This window comes from Mustela nivalis, assembly GCF_964662115.1.
Source record: "Mustela nivalis genome assembly, chromosome: 4".
In the NCBI taxonomy this organism is placed as follows: Eukaryota; Metazoa; Chordata; class Mammalia; order Carnivora; family Mustelidae; genus Mustela; species Mustela nivalis.
In genome coordinates, this window is record NC_139023.1 from 57449451 (window position 1) to 57477412 (window position 27962).

Consider the following 27962-nt stretch of genomic DNA (forward strand, 5'->3'; position numbering starts at 1 on the left):
GGAATTTGGGGAAACCAGGTGCTGGGTATTAGAGAGGGCACGGATTGCATGGAGCGCTGGGTGTGGTGCAAAAAACAATGAATACTGTTACGCTGAAAAGAAATTAAAAAATAAATAAATAAGTAGAGTGTTTTTGAGGGCAAAAAATAAATAAATAAAAATAAAAATAAAAAAAGAAAAGGTAGTTGATAGAGTGTTGAGGGAGGATGTTGTTCTGGGCTCAGTAAAATTAAGAGACAGGACAAAGTTAATAGGAATGCAAGGGCATCTGAGTGGGGAATGGGCAAGCTAGTTTGGCTCCTGTAGGGTGAAAGATGAGCTCCATTCTGTAGGCAGGGTCCCATCAGCAAATGTCTTGAATGTGAGGTTAAGAAGCCAGGGAGCAATTGCAGATTTTTGAAGGCTCCAGTGTGTCCTGGATTGATGACCAGGTAGTTCTAAATTGAATCCAGGCTTCCCATTGTTCAGAAGAGACCCAGTCTTGGCAAAACTTCAGTCTGAGAACCTTTTATAAGTTCTTTAAAAATCTCAAAAGCTTTTTCAAATATCAAACCCCCAACACTTCATTTAAATGTAAGTATACTTGAGAGTTTAATTTCTAAGATTTAAGAATGAAGGGGAGTAAAGGCTTAGATTTTTTTTTTTTTTTTTCAGAGAAAGAAATGGAAATTGATGAACAGGGAGGACCCAGGAAAGACAAGAATGCATCCAATGCTGTGGGTGGATTTTTGGAAATCATTTGAGCCATTGCTGCAGTTCTCTGGTGGGGATCATAATTCAGGGAACTCAGAAGCTGCCATCAGAGAAAAGAGCTGATGGACATTGAAATACAAGAGAATGAAACCACAGAATGAAAGCTCAGCTGGGTTTGGGCAGTGTTTTGCTTCCAGGTGGCTGTTTGTATTAGAAATCTGTCAGGTCTGGATATATGACGAAGGAGTGTCTGTTCTGAATGGTCTGCAGAGAAGCCTTGGTTCCCATCCAGATGGTGTTCATGCTTACATGGTGATGATCACCATCTTTCTTCCCCTTCCCAGTACCTTCCCTGTCAGTGCACCCTTTGAGAACTTCAGCAGGAAACCACTGTTATAGAAGAGTGTCTTGAAGACAAAGGAAGTATTGGATGCAATAAACTATGAAAACAAGGGTAAAGTGTAAGCTTACTATTTCTTATAATGAACAAATATGTACAATAGATATTTCTAAATATTACCCATTCCTCAATCTACAAATCAGCTTGTGAGATGTTCATTTTTTATTTTACTAAATTCTATATTGTTTACAGGATATATAAGAAATACAGATTTTTGCTTTTTATAAAATTATATCTTAAACACCTACATTGTTTATATATGTCTATAAAATCATTGTTATAATAAAACATAAAATTATTTAATAATTTTAGGGATTACAAAATGAGCAATAAAAATGTATCTATAAACTCACCACAAAGAGATAATAACTATTAATATGTTAATTCAGGTTTTTTGTCTTATACCATTAACAAACACAAAATTCATACACACAAAATTCTTGACAAAACTGGAATCATGCCACATATGGATTACATTTAAAGATATATATTATGTAAATATTTTGTGGGGCACTTGGGTGACTCAGTCGTTAAGCATCTGCCTTCTGCTCAGGTCATGATCCCAAGGCCCTGAGATCAAGCCCCACATTGGGCTCCCTGCTCAGAGGGAAACCAACTGCTCCCTCTCTTGCTGTGTCTCTCTCTGTCAAATGAATAAGTAAAATCTTTAAAATATTGAAGGGTCAGGGGGTGGGAGGGTGGGGGAGCCTGGTGGTGTGTGTTATGGAGGGCACGTATTGCATGGAGGACTGGGTATGGTACATAAACAATGAATTCTGTAACACTGAAAAAAATTAAATAAATAAATAATAAAAGAAAACCATTTATATTACATAAATAAATAAATAAATGTTTCTCTGTAACAATAGAAATTTTAACATATTTATAATTTTAAAAATAGAAAAAAAATAAACTCTATTAGAGTTGGATTAAAATTTAAGTTCTTCACCTTGTCCCCCAAAATTCAGAATATTAAATATGATGTTTGTATCTTTCTGAGACTTTTGAAATGATCCTGAGTATTCTTGAAAATTGCCTGCATAGTCTAGAACAAATTAAAGGGTCATTTCTTTATCTTGTATGCCCATTTGAGTTTGACTGGACTAATTAGGGCAGTTTAGGAAAAAAGCAGAGGTGCCATAAAGCAGAAGTTTTTCTTTATTAAATGGCCAAATCTATGTATTAATTAAATATGAATAAGTATCATATTATAACTTTAAATTATAATCTCCAATTAATGTGATATTGTCCTTAGGTGTTAAAGTAAATCCATAGAGAATAACATATGCTTCACTTGAGAAATTCATAATCCTGACCTGATGGGCATGGACCATGGTGGTCAAGGAGCTATTTGTGAGATGATGTTTAACATAACCCCAGCCATGTTATTCCCCTCAACACTTTAACTATCCCTGCAGTTACCCAACATCCCTTATCCCCAAGCATTCTCAGTGTCAGGTGCTAGACACAAGTGACACTTAAGAATTGGATAAGGCTAGAGAGAGGTTGAAGACACCTGCCATCTTCATGAAAACTAAATGTTTAATTGCTATGTGTTCTGTTCCTGCAAATCACATGGGTTTGTGTAGGCAACATATCCAGCCTTGGCACACAGCATCATATAGTGGGTGCAGTATGACATGGGAGAGAGCTTTAGAGGAAGGAGCCCCAGACTTTCTGTGCAGGTCACATAACATCATTGATCTCAGTTCCAGAACCCTATTTCACATGTTTCAGAAATCCAAAAATGAAGAAAAAAACATTGTAAAAGAGTAGTACTATTTCCGGGGCGCCTGGGTGGCTCAGTGGGTTAAACCGCTGCCTTCGGCTCAGGTCATGATCTCAGAGTCCTGGAATCGGGCCCCGCATCGGGCTCTCTGCTCAGCAGGGAGCCTGCTTCCCTCTCTCTCTCTGCCTGCTTCTCCATCTACTTGTGATTTCTCTCTGTCAAATAAATAAATAAAATCTTTAAAAAAAAAAAAGAGTAGTACTATTTCCTTCTTGCAGAGATAACCACTTTTAGTGTGTTGATATATTTCTGTCCAACTAAATATACAAAATTGAAATAACATGAACACTGTCTAATTTTTTAAAAAGCCATGAGGTCTTTATTCTATTTTGAAAATAGCATAGCATTTGTCATATCTATACGAGATAATTTGTTGAATTATTCCCAGAATGGGGGATATGTGGAATGTTTACTATCATTCATTATTATAAAAAAATATTCTGGTAAACACAACATCCTTGTTTGAATTTCAAATTAATCCTCAGGATGAAATTCAAGAAGGGTTTTTACTGACTTAAAAAATATGTATAAGACATTGACATATATCGCCAAATTATTTTCTTAAATATATAATTTTACATCCTCACCAGTCATGAATGAGGCCTATATCAATACACATCTTCAATGTGACTGTTAGTTTTCTTGCAATTTCCACTTTGACAGAAAATATGTCATTTTATGATTATTTAATTCATACTTATTTCATTGCTAGTGATGTTGAAGAATTTTTTTCATATGTCTGTAGGTAATTTGTATTTCTTCTGCTGCAAAGATTTTGTTCATATACTATGTCTATTTATCAACCTGGGTGCTAGAATCTTTAATAACATCTTACAGTGTATAATTATAAAGCTACTATGAATAATGTGTTCAATAATAATTAAATAATTAATTGACTAATTTTAGAACACATAAAAATAAATCAGTAAAAAAATCTCATCTATAAGCTTACTACATGAAGATGACAACAGTAGTATGTCAGTTCCTATTCTTCCAGTCTTAGGCTGTAAACTCTCACTCAAACCCACGCATTACATTCATGCACACATGCAATTCTTAACAAAGCTGTAATTGTGTGTGAAAGTTTATCTCCACCCACTTATATTTAATCTGTATGTGTCTGTACATTTATGGTGGGTTTCAGAAAACATGTTTAGGTTGTATTGGATCCACTCTGACAATCTCAGTCTTTTTTTTTTTTTTTAATTTTATTTATTTATTTGACAGAGAGAGAAATCACAAGTAGGCGGAGAGTCAGGCAAAGAGAGAGAGAGAAGCAGGCTCCCGCTGAGCAAAGAGCCCGATGCGGGGCTCAATCCCAGGACACTGAGATCATGACCTGAGCCGAAGGCAGCGGCTTAATCCACTGAGCTACCCAGGCGCCCCAATCTCAGTCTTTTAAATGGTGAATCTGAGCTGCTGATGTTCAAGGTGATTATTGATGTAGCTGGATTCATACCAACCACTCTTGTTATTGTTTTCTATTTACTGCCCTTATTCCTTGTTCTTGTTGTCATTCATTATCTTTCTACCTTTGTGGTTTGAACTGAGAATTTTACATGAGTCCATTTACTCTCTTAGACTATCAGTTATATTTCCTTTAATACTTTTTTGAGTGGTTGACTTCGAATTTGCAATTTACATTTACAAGTGATCCATGGCCACTTTCAAAAAACAGTATGCTACTATATGGGTAGTGTGAGTACCATACAATAACAAAATAATCCTAACTCTTCCTCCCTCCTGTCCCCATATCATTGCTGTCATTCATTTCACTTACGTGTGTGTGTATATATATATATATATATATGCATATGCATGCATTAATATGTATACGTACAGTTATATATGATGTGTACATAAGCATACATAATCAAATACATTGTTGCTATTATTATTTTGAGCATACTGGATGAATTCAGAATAAGAAAAATTAAAAAAGCAAGAGGTCTGGGGTGCCCAGGTGGCTCAGTTGTTAAGTGTCTGCCTTTGGCTCAGGTCATGATCCCAAGGTCCTGGGATCGATCTCCACATCATTCTCCCTGCTTGGCAGGAAGCCTGCTTTTTCCTCTCCCAGCTTGTGTTCCCTCTCTCGTTGTGCCTCTCTCTGTCAAATAAATAAATAAAATCTTAAAGAAAAAGAAAAAGAAAAGTTTTTATCTTCGCTTCACCTCTTCCTTCTTTGATGTTCTTCTTTTCTTTATATGGGTTGTGTTCTGATGTATCATTTTTCTTCTCTCTAAAGAACTTCTTTTAATATTTCTTATAAGGCAGGTCCACTGGCAACAAATTCCTTTAATTTTTGTTTGCCTGAGAAAGTTTCTATTTATTTTCATTCTTAAGGATAATTTCACAAAGGATAGAATTATAGATAGGTTGTTTTTTAGGATTCCTTTACTCTCAACAGTTTAAATATTTCACTCCATTATTTCTTGCTTGTATGCTTTCTGAGCAATCAGATGTAATTCTGATCTTTGTTCCTCTGGCTTTTTTCAGGATTTTTTTTTCTCTGTGATTGATTTTATGTAGTTAGAATATGATATGTCTAGGTGCAGTTTCTTTTAACATTTTTCTTCCCTAGTGTTCTCTGAGCTCCCTGGGTCTGTGGTTAGGTGTCTGGCATTAATTTGGAGAAAGTCTCAGTCATTATTGTTTCAGATATTTCTTTTGTTCTTTTCTTTCTTTGTTCTCTTACATTGAATGTTTGTTATGCCTTTTGTGGTTGTCCTACAGCTCTCAGATTTTTTTTTCAATCTTTTTTGATTTCTTTTTCAGTTTTGAAGGTTTTTATTGCTACATCCTCAAACTCAGAGATTCTTTCCTTAGGCATGTCCATTCTACAAGTAAGTTCATCAAAGCATTCTTTATTTCTGTTACAGTGTTTTGATCTCTAGAATTTCTGTTTTGCTTCTTTCTTAGGATTTCCATCTCTGATTATACTGCTCATATGCTCTTGCATGTTGTCTCCTTTATCTATTAGAATGCTTAGCATATTAATTGTAGTTGTTTTAAATTCCTGGTCTGATAATTCCAAAATCCCTGCCACCTCTGATTCTGGTGTTTGCTCTATCTCTTCAAATTTCAGTTTTGCCTATTAGTATGCATTGTAATTTTTTTTTTTTCTTTCTCTTGATAGCCAGACATAAAAGTAAAGGGAACTACCATGAATAAGCCTTTACTAATGTGGTAATAAAGTGTAAGGGTAGATCATTCTGTAACCTCAGATTAAATCTCTGTCTTATAGTGAGCTTATGCTTTTAGTCAATGAACCTCATGAGTGTTTCTCAGGGTTTTTTTCTCCCCACATAGGTTCTATAGGATGGCTAGTGTGGATTAGAATTGTTACTTCTCTTCTCCTACATGGAAGGCTATAGTTGACTAAAGTTGAGGATTTTCCTTCCCCAGTGTCTTAAGCTCTGTAATAGCCCAGCAGGTAAAGCTTTGATTAATTTCTCCTGAGGGCATTTCCTATTAAGAACAGAGTACTCAGGTGTATTTCAAAATGGTTCCTTTTCCCCTCCTCCCGCCAAATCATGAGAAAGTTTTTCTCCCATATTTACTATGAGAACTTGTTTGTGCTATTGAGTACTTGTTAAGATGTAGTGGCAGGGCACCTGGGTGGCTCAGTGGGTTAAGCCGCTGCCTTCGGCTCAGGTCATGATCTCAGGGTCCTGGGATCGAGTCCCGCATCGGGCTCTCTGCTCAGCAGGGGCCTGCTTCCTTCCCTTCCCCTCTCTCTGCCTGCCTCTCTGCCTGCTGTGATCTCTCTCTGTCAAATAAATAAATAAAATCTTTAAAAAAAAAAAAAAGATGTAGTGGCAAATTCCAAGTTCCTTATATGTGAAACCACAAACCAAAAGTTCATAAAAATGTATCTGGTGTGCCTGGGTGGCTCAGTGGATTAAGCCTCTGACTTCAGTTCAGGTTGTGATCTCAGAGTCTGGGGACTGAGCCTCACATCAGGCTCTCTGCTCGGTGGGGAGCCTGCTTCCCCCCTCTCTCTGCCTGCCTCTCCCTGCTTGTGATCTCTGTCTGTCAAATAAATAAATAAAATCTTTTTTTTAATGTTCATAAAAATATATCTAGTTTTTTCTCTTAATATTAATTTTTGAGCATTTCTTCTGTGACTAAATACTTTGTTAAAGTACACCTTCAATTTATGAATAATGTTACTTTGTATGGATTTGTCATTACATATCTAATCAAATTAACTTGTATATTTGTATTTTCTGCCCTTTGTTTGGATGAAAATTGTTGCAGATAGATGTTTAACTGTAAAGCAGTGTAAAACATTGTTCCTCCTCTCCAAAAGTCAATAAGCTAGTTTAATAGCATTCAAAGATTTGAAGAACCTTTAGAGAAAATAATGGAAGAAGTGTTACAAAGCAGCATTTTAACTAGACTGTATTTGGAGAGTTTAAAGGACAGAATAGGGCTTCTTCATTCTGTGTGGTCTCTATGGGATTGTACCAGAGGCATTCTACTTGAGAACATTTCCACCATATCATACTGTTCTCCCTGACTCAGGACTCTCTTTACTATAAAATGTCCTCTTCATCATGAGAGATCTGACCTTGAAAAGATTCTACTTTTATCAAGGTATATTTGTATAATATTCATTCAATCCTAGACAATATCCACTTGTAAAAATACTCCCTGCATCTTTTATTTTTCTTTTTATTTGAAAAAGAGAGCAACAAGCAGGGTGAAAGACAGAAGGAGAAGCAGGCTTTCCACCAAGTGGGGAGCCAGACACGGAGCTTGATCCTTGGACTCTGAGATCATGACCTGAGCCAAAGGCAGATGTCTAACTGACTGAGCCACCAGAGCCCCACAGGAAATAATCCCTACATCTTATCACCCCTCTTCTTTCATCACAATTTCTTTTTTTTTTTTTTTTCACAGACTTTATCACTACCTGACATCACATCATATGTTTATTTGTTTACAATGATGTACTGTGCTTATTTCCTACTGGAATACTAGCTCCCAGAGGGTAGAGCTGACTCATTTGTTTTATTCATCATTAAATCACCCAAACCTAGAACTGTTTCTAACACAGAAATGTGGTCAAAATATTTTAAATATGCAAATGAATAAATAAGTGTAAAACACCTTGTATATATAATAAAATATTTCTTTGTTTAAATAGAAAATTTCATTTTATCCCTCCAGTATCTCTGTGATATGACTAGCTGATTTCCAATTGCATGCACTGTTTGCTACACATTCAGACTCTAGTAGGCACGTCTTTGATAGGTCTGGCACATGCTGTAATGGGCCAGCACCACAAGAGGTACAGAGACTCCACTGACATCAGCAGAGCTCATCTTCATCATTTTTACCAACACCCTCCTACTTGTTACTTTGGACTCTCAACCCCCATTTCTTTGACTTCTCAGCTTTCCCTACCCTTTGACTACAGTCATCACAGTTCCCCATACCCACGGATCTCTTCTGGGCACCCTTGTCCTTGGAATCTCTTGCATATGTTTTATGTTGTTCTCATAGGCAACAGTCAGCCATATTTTCTGCCATAATTCTGCCATGCCTTTCTTGCTCTCTCAAATGTGGTACTTACGAGATCATTCCTCTCTAACTGTTTCACCCATTTTAGTTTGTATATATGTCTCATTATATCTTCCATCAACTTCAGATGGCCAACATCATTAGGAATCCCCATTAAAACAGAAGTAGGGGGGTGCTTGAGTGGCTCAGTCAGTTGACCTTCTGACTTGATTTCAGCTCAGGTCATGATCTCAAGGTCCTGGGATTGAGCCCCATACAGGGTTTCATGTCAGTGGAGAGTCTGCTTGAGGGTTCTCTCCCTTTCCCTCGCCCTCTCCCCTCAACTTGTATGCTCCTTCTCTTTCTAAAATAAATAAGTAAATCTTTTTTAGAAAGTAGGAATAACCAACCACAGCTCAACATATATTTTTAAATTGTTGAATAATAAAATATAGGTGAATGAATAAATAAATACATTTTCACATAAGATAAACCCTTTGACTAAAAGAATTATTCATTAGTTTTATCAATTTTGGTTGAATTTCAAGAACTGGGGATTTGGGGAGGTGAGTTTCAGTAATGTGATGTAAATGTAAAATGCAAACTCTAAATCCCCTAGAAGATAATACAGAAAAAAATATTAACACATCTTAGTTATGACAATAAAATTTTAGATACATCACCAAAAAATGACATAAGATAAGCTGGATTTCATTAAAATTTAAAACTTCTGCTTTGTGAAAGACAATCTCAAGAGAATGAGAAGACAAGTCACATACTGGGAAGAATAAAAAAGTCTTTAAAAAAAGAAAATTCATTTTTTATAGTTTGTTACATTCACAAAGCTGTGAAGAAAGATATGTTTATATGTTGGTGGTATAAGGTTCATGAAGAATAATTTTTCTGTAGTTGTCAATGTAATAAATGTTTTTTCTTTGAGTCATAAATCATATTTCTAGTAACTTATACCAGTGAAACAAAATATTACTATAGTATTTGCTACATCATGTCTAATAGCAAAAGACTAGAATAAATCCAAATGTCCATCAGCAGGATTATAGTCTAAAATGAAATATTAAGCTAATTCAAATAATTGTGGAGGGTTGTTTTTTGCCAAATGACGTGGAGAAGATAACCAAGGTATATTGTTAAGTGAAAAGATCAATGTGCAGATAGAAGTGTAAGGATGTTAGTTTACATTAATAAAAAATGGAAATTCTAAGACATACATATTTGTACTTAATCTTATAACAAATAGCTAAAGATACATAAGAGACTAATATTATTGAGCATTTATTGAAATATGAGAGAATAGAAACTGAGTGGATGGAATGTGGAGGGTCAGAAGAAAACTTTTTACTGTATACTTTTATAGATATAGATACACTATGTGATACACAAAACAACATATACATCTAAAAAAGTAATGAAATGATAAAATTTATTACCCTTTTAAGAGAAAAAAGTAAGTAACTCCACAAATCACATTTAAAACGGGACAAATTTATCAGGATTCCAAAATGGTACAGTATATCTTACCCAAGGATGACCAAAATCTGAGAAAAATACACAGAAAGGGGTATAAGCCAAAGAACTGAGGATTGAAAATGTACAGGTGATTGTGTGTTTTTGAGGCTTTTCTCAGATACATCAGCAATCTTAACTTCCAAAACTACTTAGATAATGGCAACCACACTCATTGAAGTGAGGGGAGAATCTTTTCTTACCCCAGGAAATAAACATTTAATAAACCAAGTCTCAGTGAATCCCAGCCTCATGACCAAATTGCATTTTTTTTGATATTGTTAAGTATAAGCAAGATTTCCTAGAAAACAAAAAACATTTCAGGATAAAACAGATACTGTTCTTTCTCAAATTAACAGAGAAATGTGGCTGGAAACTTAATGAAAGCTCTAGGCATTAGACCAGCTTTCAGAGGAAAAAAATAGAAGAGATGTTAAGGAGTCTGTACCTTAGAAGCAAAATTTGCAAAACCAGTCTCTAGTCTGATATTTCTCAAAGGAAAAGCAAGATGGGTTTCTTTGCCATTGTTCAATGGAGAACTTGCAACTATTCATTCTTAATATATGACATCATCTCACAATCCAATTGTATGTCCTTTGGAGTTTTAGCTTCCTCCAAGTATTCTATTTCAGTGGACAGAGAAGTGGTTTGAAAGTTAGGGAGGCATAGATTCCAATCTCAGTAGTATCATTAGCTGACCTTGGGGCAATCCATTTCTTCTCCGCATGCATTCATTTCTTCCTCTGAAAAACAAGGTCTTGGATCTAGATAATCTCTATAATGCCTTCAGACTTCACATACGATGATTCCATATATTGAAAGAAATAAGTCTTTAAGAGTGAGACATTCAAGTAACTCCATTCTTTATATTGAATTGCACAAAGCAGGTCACATAGATTATCTGCTTTATACTCTCAGAAGCAAGGTGGCTTAGGAATTTAGCTAAGTCCTTTTCCCTTTGGGTCTCAGAAGCCTCAATTGTAGAATAAGGGAATTGAACTAGATACCCTTAGTTCATTTTAAATGAGACATGTGACTGATGAACTCAAGAGAAATGAGATTGGATACCTTGATGTTGGAAAGTTTTTTGGTTTTGGTTAGCTTATGATTTTATTCATGTATTGAATAAACATTGTCCTGACCAAAAGTGTTTGGCTAAATATTTAGAGCACTTTTTTTTCTCCTTTCTGATCAGACAATCTTGACCATACCAGTGCCTACAGATAAGAGAACAGAAAATAAAAGAAAGAAACAAAGCTGAGGACTCCAGCATTTTTCAGGGCACATGTAAGCATGAGCAGTAATAGGAAATACTGTATTTTCTTACAATGCTGTCTTCCTTTTTATTTTGCTACCATGTATGGGACACTTACTAGCTGCCTACATAGCATACTAACCCCCATCTGTACATTTTCCATTTTAATCCCCATGATGATCCAAGGATGTTAATATTACAACAAATTTTACAATAAAGAAAATTAAGACTTGGAAAGGGAGGCTAAGCTTCTAGCTGAGATCACACAGGTAGTATCAGATTTTTAAACTGCAAAGACTACATTGCTACTACATTGCCTTGCCTTGTTTCCGTTTAAAAACATTTTCAAACACGAAACATGATTGTTTTCATTTGTTTTATGCGTCTCCCTTACTACCTGAGATTTCTCTATTCGAATATTTGCTGTAAAAATTTGCAAAAATCCTTTATCGGAAAACTCACCCTCCAAATTGAAAACCCATTTTAACAAATCTGTTATGTGCTCAGGCGTGCATGCGCGCGTGCGCGCGCACACACACACATTTCTGTTGTTTGCAAGTCTAGACTGTAGGAAGCAGAATATGCTGAAGCTTTATCTAAGCTATTCTTTCCACAGGACCACATCAAGGGCTCATATTGCTTAAATGTGTCATGCTTTACTAATATCTTCCTCACATTATAAAGTGAAATGTTTTAAATAAAGTGCAAAAATCAATGAACAAAATAAGAAAAATGAATGGATCATTAACTAGTTAATTGGAGAGTCCAGCAAAATCTATGCATTAGAGAAAAGTTGGAAGAGTAAAGTGAATTGAGGGAGGAGCAAGCCATTTTTATCTTCTGAACATGTTCCAGTGAGGCCCCCAGTCTAATCAGTGTCACCAATGACTCCACATTACCAAAAAGACAGTTGAAGTTCAATCACTATTTTATACAACTTCTTACCAGGATTAGACACAGTTGTTGGTCCGACTATAGTCTCTTCACTTTCAACATAGCATGTTCTCAGTTTTCAAACATCTGAATGCTGGAGGGTCTCAGATGTTAGTTTCTGAAGCTTGTTTTTCTCTGCCTATGTTTGTTCCCAAGATAACCTCATTTAATTTAAATACTATTTATAAACAGATTTAGTCAATCTAAGGTTTGACTGTTCTACTTCATTGCAACTCTCTGAACCTTGTATTCCTACCTTCTCTCTAGATTAGAAAAAGAGTGGGGGGCACCTGGGTGGCTCAATGGGTTAAAGCCTCTGCCTTCGGCTCAGGTCATGATCCCAGAGTCCTGGGATTGAGCCCCGCATCGTGCTCTCTGTTTGGCAAGGAGCCTGTTTCTTTCTCTCTCTGCCTACTTGTAATCTCTGTCTGTCAAATAAATAAATAAAATCTTAAAACAAACAAACAAACAAACAAAAACGATTGTAGCATTAAATGACTAGTGCAAATGTACCCAATGCGTGGCCAATTTTCAAGACACCATTGTGATATTAGCTCTTTTGAACCAAAAGTATTTGTTTCCACACATAACTTGCTATCTCTAACTATATACTTGAAATTTCTTCCAAGATGTTAAGTAGTCTTCTCAAAATCATGGCAGAACCACAATTTTAAAATTCTCCCTTTCCAAACCTAATTCTCCACAAAACTCATGTGACACCATCATTTTTCCAGTCTCTCATCCAGTATTTCTTGCCTAAAAATCTAAGCCTTTCCCTGTTCACTTTTAGCTTAAGGGATGCCTGAATAGCTCAATCATTGGGCATCTGCTTTTGGCTCCAGTAGTGATCCTGGGTTCCTGGGATATAGCCCCGCATCAGGCTCCCTACTCTCTGATCTGCGGGAAGACTGCTTCTCCTTCACCCTCTTCCCCTGCTTGTGTTCCTTCTCTGGCTGTCTCTCTCTGTGTCAAATAAATAAATAAAATCTTTTTTAAAAAGTTTCCAAAAGGAGATTCCCAAAACTTTACAAGAAGGTAAAATTATTTTGGGACTTTGGAGACTGGCCCAATTTAATCTCCTGGGCAAAACTGGAAACCTGTAGACTCAGAACTTGGTGTTAGACAGACAAGGAAATCTCAACACTGGAAAACATCTCTTAAAAAGAAGCACATATAATATTGCCTGAAGTATTTTTAGAATCACGATGTAAGGTCACGTACAAAAAGGGCAATGATGCGGTAAGAACTGAACTTTATGCATATATATATATTTTTTATTTTTTTATTTATTTTTTATTTTTTTTTAAAGATTTTATTTGTTTATTCGACAGAGAGAGATCACAAGTAGGCAGAGAGAGAGAGGAGGAAGCAGGCTCCCTACCAAGGAGAGAGCCCGATGTGGGGCTCGATCCCAGGACCCTGGGATCATGACTTGAGCCCAAGGCAGAGGCTTTAACCCTCTGAGCCGCCCAGGTGCCCCAATGCATATATATTTTTAATACTCCTCCTTGTAAGAAAGTAACATAGACAACTTTGGTACCCACTATAGGGACTTTGGGAACCAAGGGAAGTCATGTGACTAGTGCTATCTCTGTTCTTGCCCCGTGTGTCTGTATCATTCCTGATAGGATTTGTATTTGGGGGTAACTAGAGTGTACAGTTAATCTAATCATACTTCAGTGTTTTGCACTTGTGTTTGTGTGAGCATGTGTTTTCTTCATGCCAATTTGTACCTCACCAAAAAAACCTGTCCTTCCATATATGAGCAGGATTGGAAAACAGAAATAGGTCTGGATTCTCCATATTTACAATAAAAATTTTGAGGGATGCCTGGGTTGCTCAGTCGGTTAAACCTCTGCCTTCATCTCAGGTCATTATCCCAGGGTCCTGGGATTCAGGGGTGTATTGGGCTCCTTGCTCAGTAGGGATCTTGCTTCTCCCTCAACCTGCTGCCCCCCCTTCCTTGTATTATCACTCCTGTGCTCTCTCTCTCTCTGGAAAATAAATAAACAATATCTTTAAAAAATAAAAATAAGAATTTGAAACGCATGGAGAATTATACAGGATAATAGAACAATGTACCCAATATGGAGATCTAATATGTGATAAAATATTTGAGATGTTAATTTTGGATCTTTTTATTAACATGACTATGCATAGTTTAATGTTCACACTGGAGCCCTTTTCTTTCCTTCTTTTTCAAATATATCCATTACTGTGAAGGTAATATGTATTCCTAGGAAAAAGACTTATTCCGTAAATGCCAGTAGTCATGTGCAAGGTACGTAGGTCTTGGTGTTACTAAATTCTGATGGAAATGTGTGTCCGTGTGCATCCGTAATCCAGTAACAATTGTTGTATCATTCTTACTACCATCAAAATCTCCAACCTGGATCTAGAGAGAATTCCTAAGAAAAGTCTAGCTAGACTTTCAGAAATATTCTCCCCTCTTTGGGAAGAGCTCCTTAGGGAATAAAATGTCTGTTCTTCTTTCTCTCATATCCCTTGCATTTTCAAAGAAATGAAAATCATTCTAGAGTACAATTTTATTTTCTAAGATATTTTATTTATTTATTTGGGGGGGGGCATGAGCAGGGGGAGTGGGAGAAGAAGAAACAGATTTCCTGCTGAGCAGCACCCCCCCCCCCACCATGTGGGCTTGATCCCAGGACTCTAGGATCATGACCTGAGCTGAAGGCAGACACTTAACCAGCTGAGCTTTCCAGGTATCCCTAGAGTACACTTTTACACTAGTTTTTCAATGTCCAGTATTCTTTGAGTTTCTCTTCTGCTCCAAATTTCTCTCACATAATCTCAGCTATGTTTGAAATAACTTTGTTCTAAGAATAGAGTGTCCAATTTGTTTATGGTTCAGATTTGCCCCCTGAAGTAGTCTCACTAGTACTGTTACATGGAATAGATAGGAAAAGTCATAACTATATGATCATATATGCAAATATATACATATATAGTTTAAGATATAAAACATGCCATATTATTATAGTTAACATTAACATATGTTCATAGTATATTTATTTTAAATGCACATATTTTGTTGTATACTTATAAAACTGGGTTCCTATAACATTTATGTTCTGTCCTTTGAAGCTTGTATTATAAATTGTCTGTTTCAGATTATGTATATAGATTGTACTATTGATTAGAATGTGGCCTCCTTAAGAGTAAAAACTGTGTCAACCTAATTTATGATTTATGTACTCTGTTTTGCCTTGATTCTGCAATATGGTGGGTATACAAAATTTATGGGATTATAAATCTGTAACTAAGAAAGCAAGATGGGCAATGGAAATATAGAAATAATACATGCTAAAAAGAAAATAGACCTTCAGAAAGTCTGGATGTTTTTACTTTACTTTGGGGCTGAGTTGAAACACATAGGCAACTAAGAGTCTGGATTAGGAGAGCTGCTAGCCATCATATGGGCAAGGGAATAAAAAAAAATTAAAAGAAAAGATTGAGTAAAAATCAGGAAAGTCAAATTTTGGGTGAAAGTCAAGTCAAATGTGAATGTCCAGCAATTGCAGTTCATAGATAGAAATAGCTAGAATAGGCATTTTTTTCACACTTACAATAAGAAAATTGCTAGGCAAACAGGTTTTTTAGAATTTTAGCAGAGAACTGAGGTCACAAGGACAAATAATTAACCTAAAATATGGAGAGAGACATTAGGCATCAGTACTGAAAACTAAGACTTAAGTTTTACTTACCTGGAATATTGCCACTGAATGCCATATAAGCTGGTTAGAAGAATCAACCAGAAAATTTTAATTAATTGCTCATGGCTAAGTATAGATTAGTGAAAGAGAATGAAATTGCTTTGGGCCATGAACATAGGAGTATTCATACACTCTTCCAGGATTTTACACCAAGTACTCATAAGAAAGATGTGGGAGAATCCCAAGAAATTTTCACAATGATACTTGCTAGAGGAGAATAACAGTTATTGCTGACCCTCTGCCCAGTTCCAAGCCCACTATCTCCTCTATGAAACAAAACACTTGACTCGCGTAAGGTAAAGTAACCAAATTTTAACTACAGATATAAGTTAAGAGCAGAAAGCCAAATACCATACCTGAGAAATGAGGAAGAATAAATGCAAAACTAGTATGCACCTGGAGGAAGGCAGCGACAATTGAAAAGTTTGTACTCTAGAGGCTCAGGTTCACAATGCCTTACAAAGACAAAGTTTTAATTAAAACACCAGAGAATGCCCCAGGACTCCCTCCCACACATTAACAAACACTGTGTGAAAACAACATTGGGATGCAACAGAGAGAGTTCAAGAGACAGGTTTTCTCTGGAGAGTAGAGTAAATGAAAAGTCGAGGGGCTTGGGTAGACCCAAAACCAAGGTGAGAGAAAACTCTAAACCGGTCCAATTCCTAAGTAGATGAACACAAATACCACATTAAAAGGTTACAAGAAGGGCACCTAGGTGGCTCAGTGGGTTAAGCCTCTGCCTTAGGCTCAGGTCCTGATCTCAGGGTCCTGGGATCTAGAACCCATAGGGCTCTCTGCTCAACAGAGAACCTAAATTCCCCCTCTCTCTCTGCCTGCCTCTCTGCCTACTTGTGATCTCTCTCTGTCAAATTAATAAAATCTTTAAAAATAATAATAATAAAAAATTTTTTAAAAGTTTACAAGAAAAAAAGGCATGATTGTCTCCAAGTATAAACATGATTTATACTCATACTAACTGTCCTACACAACATGCCATGTTTTTAACAAAAAAACAGATACAAAATAAAGCAAACAGAAGCCCAAACAACAACAAAACCTATGAAGAAAACACAAAGGCTGAATAAACATAGTCTAAAGAGACAAAGCGACATCAGAACCAGACTCACATATTCACATATGTTGAAATTATTAAACAAGAAATTTAAAGTAACTACTAATAGTTTGTTAAAGCTTCTATTAAAAAAAATAAAGGGCAAAATACAAGATCAGAAAAGTAATGTCATCAGAGATAGAAGCCATAAGAAAAAAAATAAATCGTGATCGCAAACATAAAAACAAAAGTCACAGTTACAGATATAGAGAAAGCCTCCAATGGGCTTACCAGTAAACTCAACACAGACAGGAAAGAATCAGTCAGGTTAAAATAAACTAATAGAAAGTACTCAAATTGAAATATAAAGAGAAAAAAAAAAGGAGTAAAAACAAAACAAAGCAAAGCAAAACAGAGAACATTAAAGAGATGAGGAAGGATATAAAACTGTCTACCTAATTGGACCTGGAATAACAGACGGAAAAGAGATAAATATTTGAAGAAATAATAACACAGAATTTTCCAAAATTAGTAACAGACATGAAACCACATATCCAAGGTCAGAGAAAAATTAAGCAGAATCAGCACCAATAAAAACTACACCTGGTTCTACTATTTTTGCTGAAATTCAAGGACAAAAAAAATCTTGAAGGCAGTTAGGAAAAAAAAAATACATTACTGAAAGAAAAAATTTTTAAGCGTTACAGCAGATCTATCATTAGAAATCAACATAAACAGGAATCCAATGGAGTGAACACATTTAAAATAATAGAAGGAAAAAAAGTTAGCCCTGAATTCTATATTCAGTAGAAATATCTTTGAAATATCTATTTTATTTATTTATTTATTTATTTATTTATTTATTTATTTGACAGAGTGAGACACAGCAAGAGAGGGAACACATCTACGGGGAATGGGAGAGGGAGAAACAGGCCTCTTGCCAAGCAGGAAGCCCAATGAGGGGCTTGAGCCCAGGACACTGGGATCATGACCTGAGCCAAAAGCAGATGCTCAATGACTAAGTCACCCAGGTGCCTCTAAAATATCTTTGAAAGAATAAAATAAAATTCAAATATCTTTGAAATAGTTAAGTTATGGGTTAAACTCCAACATGTAAAGAACTTTGGAAATTGTCATTTCCATCCTTAGAAGTAAAACCTGAACAAACTGAGTATCAATGACTTTTTCTGAATCCATCATTGAATAGAGATCATACTACTACCCCAAAATTTAGAAAGACCGACAAATTTGTAGATTCACAGTTGAGACCTCCTTGTCTGGAGCAGAAGCCACTATAAACTGGAGCTATAAACTGGTAACAAAACTTAAATAATGATTTGACTAATTGCTAGAGCTAAGTGTAGATTAATATGAGAAAGAAACTCTTGAGGATCCCAGAGTTAGAGGGAAACCCACAATTTCCTGAGTTCTCCTTCCAAGAATCCCAACACATTCTAACAGTGAAAATTTGAGGAAGGCTCCCATGTGACTTTTCCAGAAGGAGGAGAAGAGTAATCATAATGAAATATACATAGTATTGTTCTCCATATCAAAGATCCTTTCTCCAAGGGTAAAGACTGCCCAGTAGTATTTATTAATACCTAATGATAGTCCCCAGGGTATATTTTGGGAAAGCCTTGGTAGAGATGATGTATAAAATTCATCTGGCAGATTAAGAGTCACTTATGGTTTGTCTCCCTCCCAATCCCATCTTGTTTCATTTATTCTTCTCCTACTCACTTAAGCCCCCTTGCTGGGGGGAGGGGGTTTGGGAGAAGGGGGTGGGATTATGGACATTGGGGAGGGTATGTGCTTTGGTGAGTGCTGTGAAGTATGTAAACCTGGTGATTCACAGACCTGTACCCCTGGGGATAAAAATATATGTTTATAAAAAATAAAAAATTAAAAAAAAATTTATCTGGCACAGAGAAGGTATTTAGTAGCTGGTATCTATTACTGTATTATGGGTATCTCTTTTTCTCAACTCCCTGGTTAACAAATTTTGAGCAATAGGTATATTTCCCTCAATTGCATGATTTAAATTATGTGCTTTGGGAAAAAGCACACATCAAACATTCTTCCAAGAAGAGCTAATGGGGTAAACACTATGCCAGCAGAAGAACTGGGATCACTTGTGTTCCCTGACAAAATAACTTTCCCACTTGTTTGTAGGTGTCAAAGTCAAATAAAAATGTCTTTAAGAGAAGAAAAAAATCAGTAAGCCTGATAATTTACTTTTTTTCCTGAGGAATCAGCTTTGTAGGAGGAAAGGGGCTGAAAATGGCTCCCAGGTGCACAGAAGTTGTCATAAGAGTAGCAGGAAGCATGAGACATAGAGGCTGAATCTTCCAAAAATGTGTTCTTTCAAGTTCCCATTTTTCTGTAGGCTCAAGGGTTTCTAATCTCAGGTCATGATCCCAGAGTCCAGTGTTCCATTCCTACATTGGGCTCCTTGCTCAGCAAGGAGACTGCTTCTCCCTCTGCCTGCTTCCCTCTATGCCTGCTGCAACCACTGCTTGTGCTCTCTCTCTGAAATTAAACAAATAAAATCTTAAAAAAAAAACTGTAGATCATTTTTGCCTTTGTTTTTTTTTTCTTTTTAATATAGTGATTGATTCTGATATGAGGAGTTTGAGAAACAAGACAGATGATCATAGAGGAAGGGAAGGAAAAAAGAAAAAAGATGAAACCACAGAGGGAGACAAACCAAGAGACTCTTAATCTCAGGAAACAAACTGAGGTTTGTTGGAGGGGAGGGGTTTGGAAGGGATGGGATGGGTGGGTGATGGACAGTGGGGAGGGTATGTGTTATGGTGAGAAAAAAAAAATAAATAAATGAATAAAAAGAGTGAGTATAGAGTGATTAATTGATTGATTTATTGATTTTAGAAAAAAGAGAGCTGGGGCAAGTGGTAGAGGGAAAGGGAGAGAGAAACACAAACAGACTCCACACTGAGAGGGGAGCCCACTGGTGGTTCCATCTCATGACCCCGAGATCATGACCTGAGCGGAAACTAAACCACTCGAGTGCCCCTTTAATAATCATTTAGGAAGAAACCAATGACTCAGCTCCTCAGAACTGGGACCTCCAGGAACAATCTCTGAAGAAATTTCTCAGCTTCTTTGAATAATAGTGAGCTTGCTTATCAAGAACCCTCACTTCCTGGGCCAAAAGAGTGAGACACAGATTTGGCAGAGGATCTAATGGTATTTCCTTCTTTTCTTTCCAGATTCCCCTGCTAAACAACAAATGAGGATGCTGGCTTTTCTTGAACACATTTATTTGCTTTTCAATACCAAAGTATGCTTTGGAGAATAGAAACATAGGATGAATTAGCCCCTTGTCAATTTGCATGAAATGTCAATGACACCTCCCAGCTCTGTAAGTGTTCATTTTATTCTCCACAGCAATCTCTTGCCTTAGAAAAACAACCAGTTCTGTGAGTCAGACTCATGTTTGTTTATGCAACATGGAGAGATGGGGGATAAATAGAGTAAATCAAAGGTTGAGTTTGCACCAAAAAGATTGGTGGGGGTTGGGGAGATGGGAGAGAAAAGATTTTCAAGAACATGACCACAGTTGGCTTAGTGGTTCTCTATGAGATGTGTAGTACAGCATCCTTGTTTGGTTTCCTTATAATTATCTGAAGTATCAGATAATTATAGTAGGGAATCATCAATTCCCTAATGCCAGTCGTATCCACTCATGCTTCAGGGCCACAGTCATGAATCCTCTCTTGAATAAATCTCTCAGATTTATTCAGTCTACGATACTGATTCTTCTTCCTGGTATAACCTAAGGTAAGAAATGGGCTCCTGACAGAGCACACTTCCCCACTCTGTCCAGTGGCCCAAGATTTGAATTTACTAAAGTCTCAGCCACTGAACCTCTGCAGCACTCATTGATACTCGGCATGAATGAATGAAACATCTAGCTAGTGGTCTGAATATCTGTAGCTCTGGCTTCCTAGCTTGAATAAGAGAGAAATCTACAGAGGGACAACCATCTTAGGCCCCAGTGATAACTTCCTGCTTTGCCCCCCTTCTGTCCCACATTTATTATATTTTTTTGCCTTCAACCATCCCTATTCTTTCACAGGCATCAACTCATTGAAGCTATATAATCATTTTGCAAGGCAGTAGTTCTTCATTGTCATTGTCACCTTGCTGAAGCATGCTCTCTTGGACAACAGTGAAGTCAATGTTTTCAAAGATTTATAAATCCCATCCACATTCCTCTCTTGAGAACAAGTTTGTTTCATCTACTTATGTTGTTTCTATTAAAATCAAGTTAATTCAATGCTTTGCATGGAATGATTAATGGAAAGTCACTAAAAACATCAGATTAAATTATGGAAAGATTACCACTAAAAATGTGATAAATAAATAGTATTAATCTAAGGGAGTTTGAATTCAGATTACCACACATATGTCTTTAAATTGTAGTCTACTTTAAGGGAAATGGAATGGGAAATCATAAAGAATTTATCAGAAATGAGTTAACATAGGAAATCTAATGTGGAAATCCAACCAAAAGACTCATATTTAAGTACAAGTTCTCGCCCTTACACCAAAACACTGCTGAATGGGTGTACATTATTCTAAGTTTAAATAAAATATTTAAGTTAGCCATATATAATTTATTATGGTTCTTTCATTTAATTAACCTTTCTGATTGGTCAATCACTGGACTGGTGTCAAGTAAAAGGATTTCTACCACAGTGTAAAAAAAATCAATCAATCAATTAATTAAAAGTTTCTAAAATTCTTCCAATCCAGGAGCATGGAACATTTTTCCATTTCTTTGTGTCTTCCTCAATTTCTTTCATGAGTACTTTATAGTTTGATGCTAACGGAAAAGGAGTTGAGGTCAAATCCACAAGGTCGAATCTACAATAAGGACAGATACAGCATGATGTTTGGATTGTGGCTGTGCTCACTCTGTCCTTCCATTCATTTTCCAGGTGCTCTCTCACTTCAAGGACTCCAGAATGCCACTCAGATCAGCTGGGTGCAGAGGGATCTTACCCTCTGAGAGCTCCTTCACAGAAAACATAAACTTTATTCTTCGTTTCTTCAATAAATCCTAATTCCATTGTAGGCAGTGCATTGGAGGGTCCATTAAACTGAAGCAAGAGAGGCTAGAAGACCCACAGTGTGTCTGGCACCTGCACCTCTGCCTGGGCCCAGATGTCCAGAGTAAATCCTCGTCCATCATCCAGGGCCAGTGAAGCTTAAAAGTGAGAGCCCAACCCACAGACACCATCTGGGGATGTGGAAAGAATCTGGGAAGCAGGAGTCAGAAAAACTGGCTTTGAGGCTTGGCTGTGACTCTTTCCAACAGGAATTTTCTAGATGAGTCACAAAATTGCTCTGAGTCTAAATTTTCTTCACCTATAAATTAAAACAGGCCTAACATAACAATTCCACTCTTTCCGCCTTAGAAGCTTTTTGTGAATTTAGGAAACAGAGAACTTCCCTGCATCTCTTCTAGAGGGAAGTTCTGCTCTTCTCCCCATGCTTTTATCTCTCTACATTCTTCCATTAAAAGTGTCTTCAGAGTGATGTGAAGGTGCTAATTTGTCAATGTGGGACATTTAGTGAATCATGTTTTACTAGTGAGACTTAAATATCAATATCTGCATGTGGTCTTCATGCTTGCTGGTAGTAAATTGATTTAGAATTTCTCTCTTTAGAAAGGCAGATCTCGGTGGCCTCACTTGGGGTCCTGACATTTCTATCTACTAAAGATGAGGTATAAGGGCATAAATTCCACCTCCAGTCTACATTCTACCTTCCATTATATATGGAGCCTTGAATCATGAAATAAAATAGCAATGATACACATTTTATGTGTCATCTGATGAAGGGAAGATCAGAGAATATATGACTTAAGAAATAACTTTTTCAGGTCAAAACAGAATAACTAGATACAAATGATAATTAAAATTATTTCAGTGTTGTGAATTGGTGCAAAAGGGAAAGGAGGAGACATCAATTTCTAATAGAAATGCAGAACCATGATCTTGGCCCTATTGGTTTGACCCCTGTAATGTTGTGTCTACCAAACAGCCCCTCCTTCACCAAGGAGGCATCATGGCTTAGATGACCTCTACTCTTTTTATTGAGCAAATATGAGGTCTTTTGTTGTTGTTTTTCCAGAAACAGATCTTAGACAATATAATTAATTATCTTATGCCTCAGCTTCCCTATGTGTAAAAATGGACTTCAGTGGAGCAGTTCTTGCTTCAGCAAGGAGTTTGGTCGAACAAATAAGATAAATAACTTGGAAAGTTCTTTGTAAAGTACAAAGCAGAAATGTGTATGTATGTGTGTGTGTGTGTGTATATAAAATATATATTATATATTATATATAAAATTAGAATTACATACATATGTATGTAATTACATATATGCATGTATATAATTAAATAATTACCTAATAAAATATTCACATGTACATAATTACATAATATGTACATAATTACATATGTAATTACCAATGTAATTACATACATATGTATGTAATTGTAATTTTTAAGACAAGATATGTGCCCCTCTTCCTTTCTTTGGACATGCTTTTTGAACACCTCATATGACCCAAGCATACTGTCCAGCTTTTGTAGCATGTGTTCTTTCACTGAAATCTCACACCAATTCTTCTGAGATAAAATTATTGCCATGATTTTACAGATAAACGAAATAAATTTGGGGGAGGGTATTCTTCACTGGGCATGGGGCTATTTCATGTGGCTATTTCTCAGAGATTCTGACTGAGTTCCAGTGAGTAAAGTTATTTACTTTATAGTTATTAACAGTGACTGTTATCCCTAAACCTCCCACCACCCATTTTAACCTTCAGTGACATATGGTGAAGTTAGATGTACATGAAGAGAGAGAAATCAAAAAGAAGTTTTTAGTTTCATTATATTCATCATGCCTGGGTGAGAAAACAGCACAGAGTGAAGGGCCACATGGGGAAGCATCAGGGTCAGTCATGAGACAGAGGGACTGTGAGCAAACACTTGTATCCTGGCCCCTGCAGGAAGGAATGAGCAAGGCAAGACATAATGTAAGTAATTTCAGCAGATTCTGGGGACTTAGGGCTGCCCTTGGTAGTCTGGTATATGGATTTGGGGCAATTAAGGCAGGCCTGAAGTATGATATCTTGATAAATGAAGAGGATGGGTTTTGAAATGGACACCTAGGAACAAATAATCAGCTTCCAGCCAGGACCTCCAAACTGGGTCAAGATAATAAACACACACACAAAATATCATACCACCCAATATTCGGAAGATACACTTGATAATTCAGTATAATTTTTTTCTTTGAAAGAAAATTGATAACATATAGGATGACAACATAAAAAGGAAGGAAGAGATTTGGTCTAGAGTCAAATCTCAGCTATCCTGCTTACAAGCCAAACAAACCTGGACAAAATATTTAACTTCTTTATGTGTCTGTTTCCATATATATATGATACTAGAACTTAATTGGATGTGCCTTATAGTGAGTTATCTATATACGTTAGTTCAAAAAAATTCAACATCTAGATAAAGTTGCATAAAGCAGCCTTTGGTCCTTCAGAATAATTTGTGAGATTTTGCTACCGTATCCTACTCAAATGATGGCATTTAAATAAGAAGCTATAACTGCTGATTATAGACTCGAATATCAAGTTTATTAGAATGATGTGGAAATAAAACATTTATATAACATTTAGATGAAATATATACTTAATATATTACAATTATATATTTTTATAATTAATATTTTTATAATTTATAATTGTATACATAATATAAGTATGCAATACTTGTATTATATTATACTACTGTTGGAACTAATGAGTGTCTTACCATATCCATCTTAAAGATAGTGTCACTGAAAATCAGTGAAGGTGTGTCATATAGCCAAGATATCCTTAATATATTTTATTCACTCACTGCTCATTACTAATGCATAAAAATGCAAATAAAAAGTTTTAGACTAGAATAGAACCCTGGAACTCACCTGGGTTAGCAACATCATCTTAGAAATGGACTCCTATGGTGAGAGATGAGCCCCATCTATAAATATCCTTGAAGAAATTTGTCCTCAGGATCTCTGGAGCAGAGCCAACTCAAATTCATTTTCCTTAGTCAAGCTTTGGATTTTCCAGAAGGCCAAGCATCAGATATCCATTTGGAACAGAGTCAGAAACAGTCCCATTCAAGCAGAAGCCTGTGAATTCTGCTTCACCAAACACATTCTGTAGTGCTCCATTTTGCCGATGTTCTTCCTCATGATAAAGACCTGGAAAAGAATACTGGATGAGGGTCATGAAAACTTTATGGACCTGAAGAAGTCACTCCTTGCTCTGATCCTCATTATGAAAATGGGCTGTATAATGATCCCCATCTCTTCAGTATGTTGTTGAATGTCCACTCAAATGACCTGCGTGGTGACTAGCACATACAAGTTCTTACTTGATCTTAGTGTTCACTTAATATTTAGTGCAAGTTATCTTGTTTCATCCTTGTAAGTGCCATAATCCCTTTTGAGGTCTTAATGGATATTTTTATTATTGTTCCAAAGCCCTTCACCTCTTCCTAAGAATGAATAAAGATAGTAAACAGGGAAGTATCTTCTATTTAACATTCATCCAACATGTATAGAAAGAGACTGTCTACAGTATTTTGTATCCCATGGGATTTTCTCTTAGATCTCTTTTCTCAATCATGTTTTTGTGTTTATGTTTTTGTGTTGTCACTTATTAATATCCAAGTGCTTAATATTAATCATTTTGTTGGGGAAAATGAAGAAGTTTCAGACATAGAGAAAAACACTGCACATCACTGAAAGCATCTTTGAGGACAAAGTGCTTTGAATGACAGTAATGATGATACCAATCTTTCTTGTCAAACTCCTATGATTGGGGTAGGTAAACCCATAACTTGCCCCAAGCCAAACTGCACAGAGATCAATGTTTACACTGTGTGGAAGCACATATAAAATAAACTACGTGGGAAGAAGGTTCACCATCTATTTTAAAATGCTACCTTCTATTTTAGACTGAACATGTACAATTTCTGTTTAGCAATTTCAGCTAATTGTTGGATTAACATTTTTGGGAACAGATTGCAAACTTCAAAATGGAAAAGATCATTTTAGGGAGGGAAGCTAGGCAGCTGTCAGGGAGTCGGAATTAACATACATTTGCATAACAGATGTACAGTAAGGTGTCTATGACAGACAATCACTGAATATTAATGCTATAGACCACGACATCATTTGCGTAAATGCTGTCTGCTGGGTATTGAGGTTGGTGTGCTCTTTGCAGAAGACAAAGGGCCAGAGATTGGAACAGATGCACCAGATACGCCGATGCATCTTAATTTATGACATCCTCATGAAAGACCTTGTGGTGTGATTTCAGATTTTATTACAAATAATTTGGAGATAAAGGAACTAAGTAATTATCTTTTCCCCTACAGTTAGTCTCTCTCAAAGGAAGAGGTTCATTTGTGGACTGCCATTGTGATGCTCTCAGGAGAGTGACATTCTTTTTATGAAGTGGGGGTGGGGTGAGGAAGAAAAAGAAAGCATTACTGAAAGTCAACATTGTGCATTGAATAGATTTGGCTATTAGCATGTTGTCGGACACCTGTCACAGAACAACTCACCCCCTACTTGAATGAAGCAGCAGGTGATTCTATGACAGGTTTCAAATGGTATTTTTTTAAAAAGTGAATTAGTGTTGAAGTATAAAACTCATTTTGTTAAGTCAATGTTATGAACATATGTTGAGCATGTACTTTGTGCAGGCACCACGTTTCTTTTCTTTGGTATCTTAATCAATTCCTTGTTTTCTTCTGGCCAATCTCTACTAGACACCCTCCCCAATAATTACATTCCACAGAATTGCTTGCCTTGTTGACCTCCCAATGCACAACCAGTTCTTGATAGGCTAATTAAAAATGTCATGCATTTGATCAACATATATTTTAGCACCTAACATGTAATAAAACTTGTATTAGGTGGTCAGTATGCAGAAGCACAGCCTCTGTCCTAAAAAATCACTGTCTAAGTGGGGATGACAGTCAACAAATGTTTATTGAGCAGTTACTGAGCATTACACATTGTTAAGGTGCTGGAGGTGCGGTAATAAATAAACCTGATGATCACTACCCTCAAGACACTTTCTGGTGGCAGAAAGAAAATAAATTGGTACCAAATAAATGAGATGATATCAGATGCTGGTGTAAAATAAGGTAGTGTAAGAGAGAGTGGTAGAGAATACCTGGACATAACTGGGTGTGGGGCAGGTCTACTTTATTTTAAATTGTAAAAGACTTCTCTATAAAAGTTAACAACTGACCTAATAGTGGCATTGTGAGAAGGAGGCAACCATATGAAACATCTGGAGTAATGCCATTTTAGTAGAAGAAATAACAGATGCAACATCCCTGAGACAGAGCTCAAGCCTGCAAATAACTTGTTCACAAGGAGATAGCTTCCAAGTAGTTACATTGTTTGTACATGTAATGCATGGGGATAAGGTGGACAGCTCCAGATCCAGATGCATCGGAGTGATCAAGGTTGCTGGCAGAAAGAATTCACTCCTGTGTTGGGTCTTTCCTGCATTGCAACCTAAAGCATGGAGAGAGACTAAGTACACCCAAAAGAGAACATAGCATATGCAAAGACCTTTGCGAGAAATGCATAAGCACAAGACAGTTCCCCAGAATTGCATTGTGGATACATGTGGCTACTTCATATATTTTTAGGGGGAGGGGGGGAGTGTTACAGTATAAAGCTGTGAAGTCAGGTTTGGGGCTAGATTGAGAAGAATTTGTGTGGAATTATGGAGGTTTTGAAGCAAGAGAATAAGTAGATATCTAATTCAGAAATCTCATCTGGAGACACTGGATCATCTGGTAGAGAGAGCATTGCAACATGCTAAATCATGTACCACCTGTTTTCTGGTTTTTATCTTTGAAACCTCTCACTTATGGGGATAAATTGAGTCACTTAATCAAATTCCTTTGATTCTCACCACAATGGCTTGCCCAGGATTGGTAATG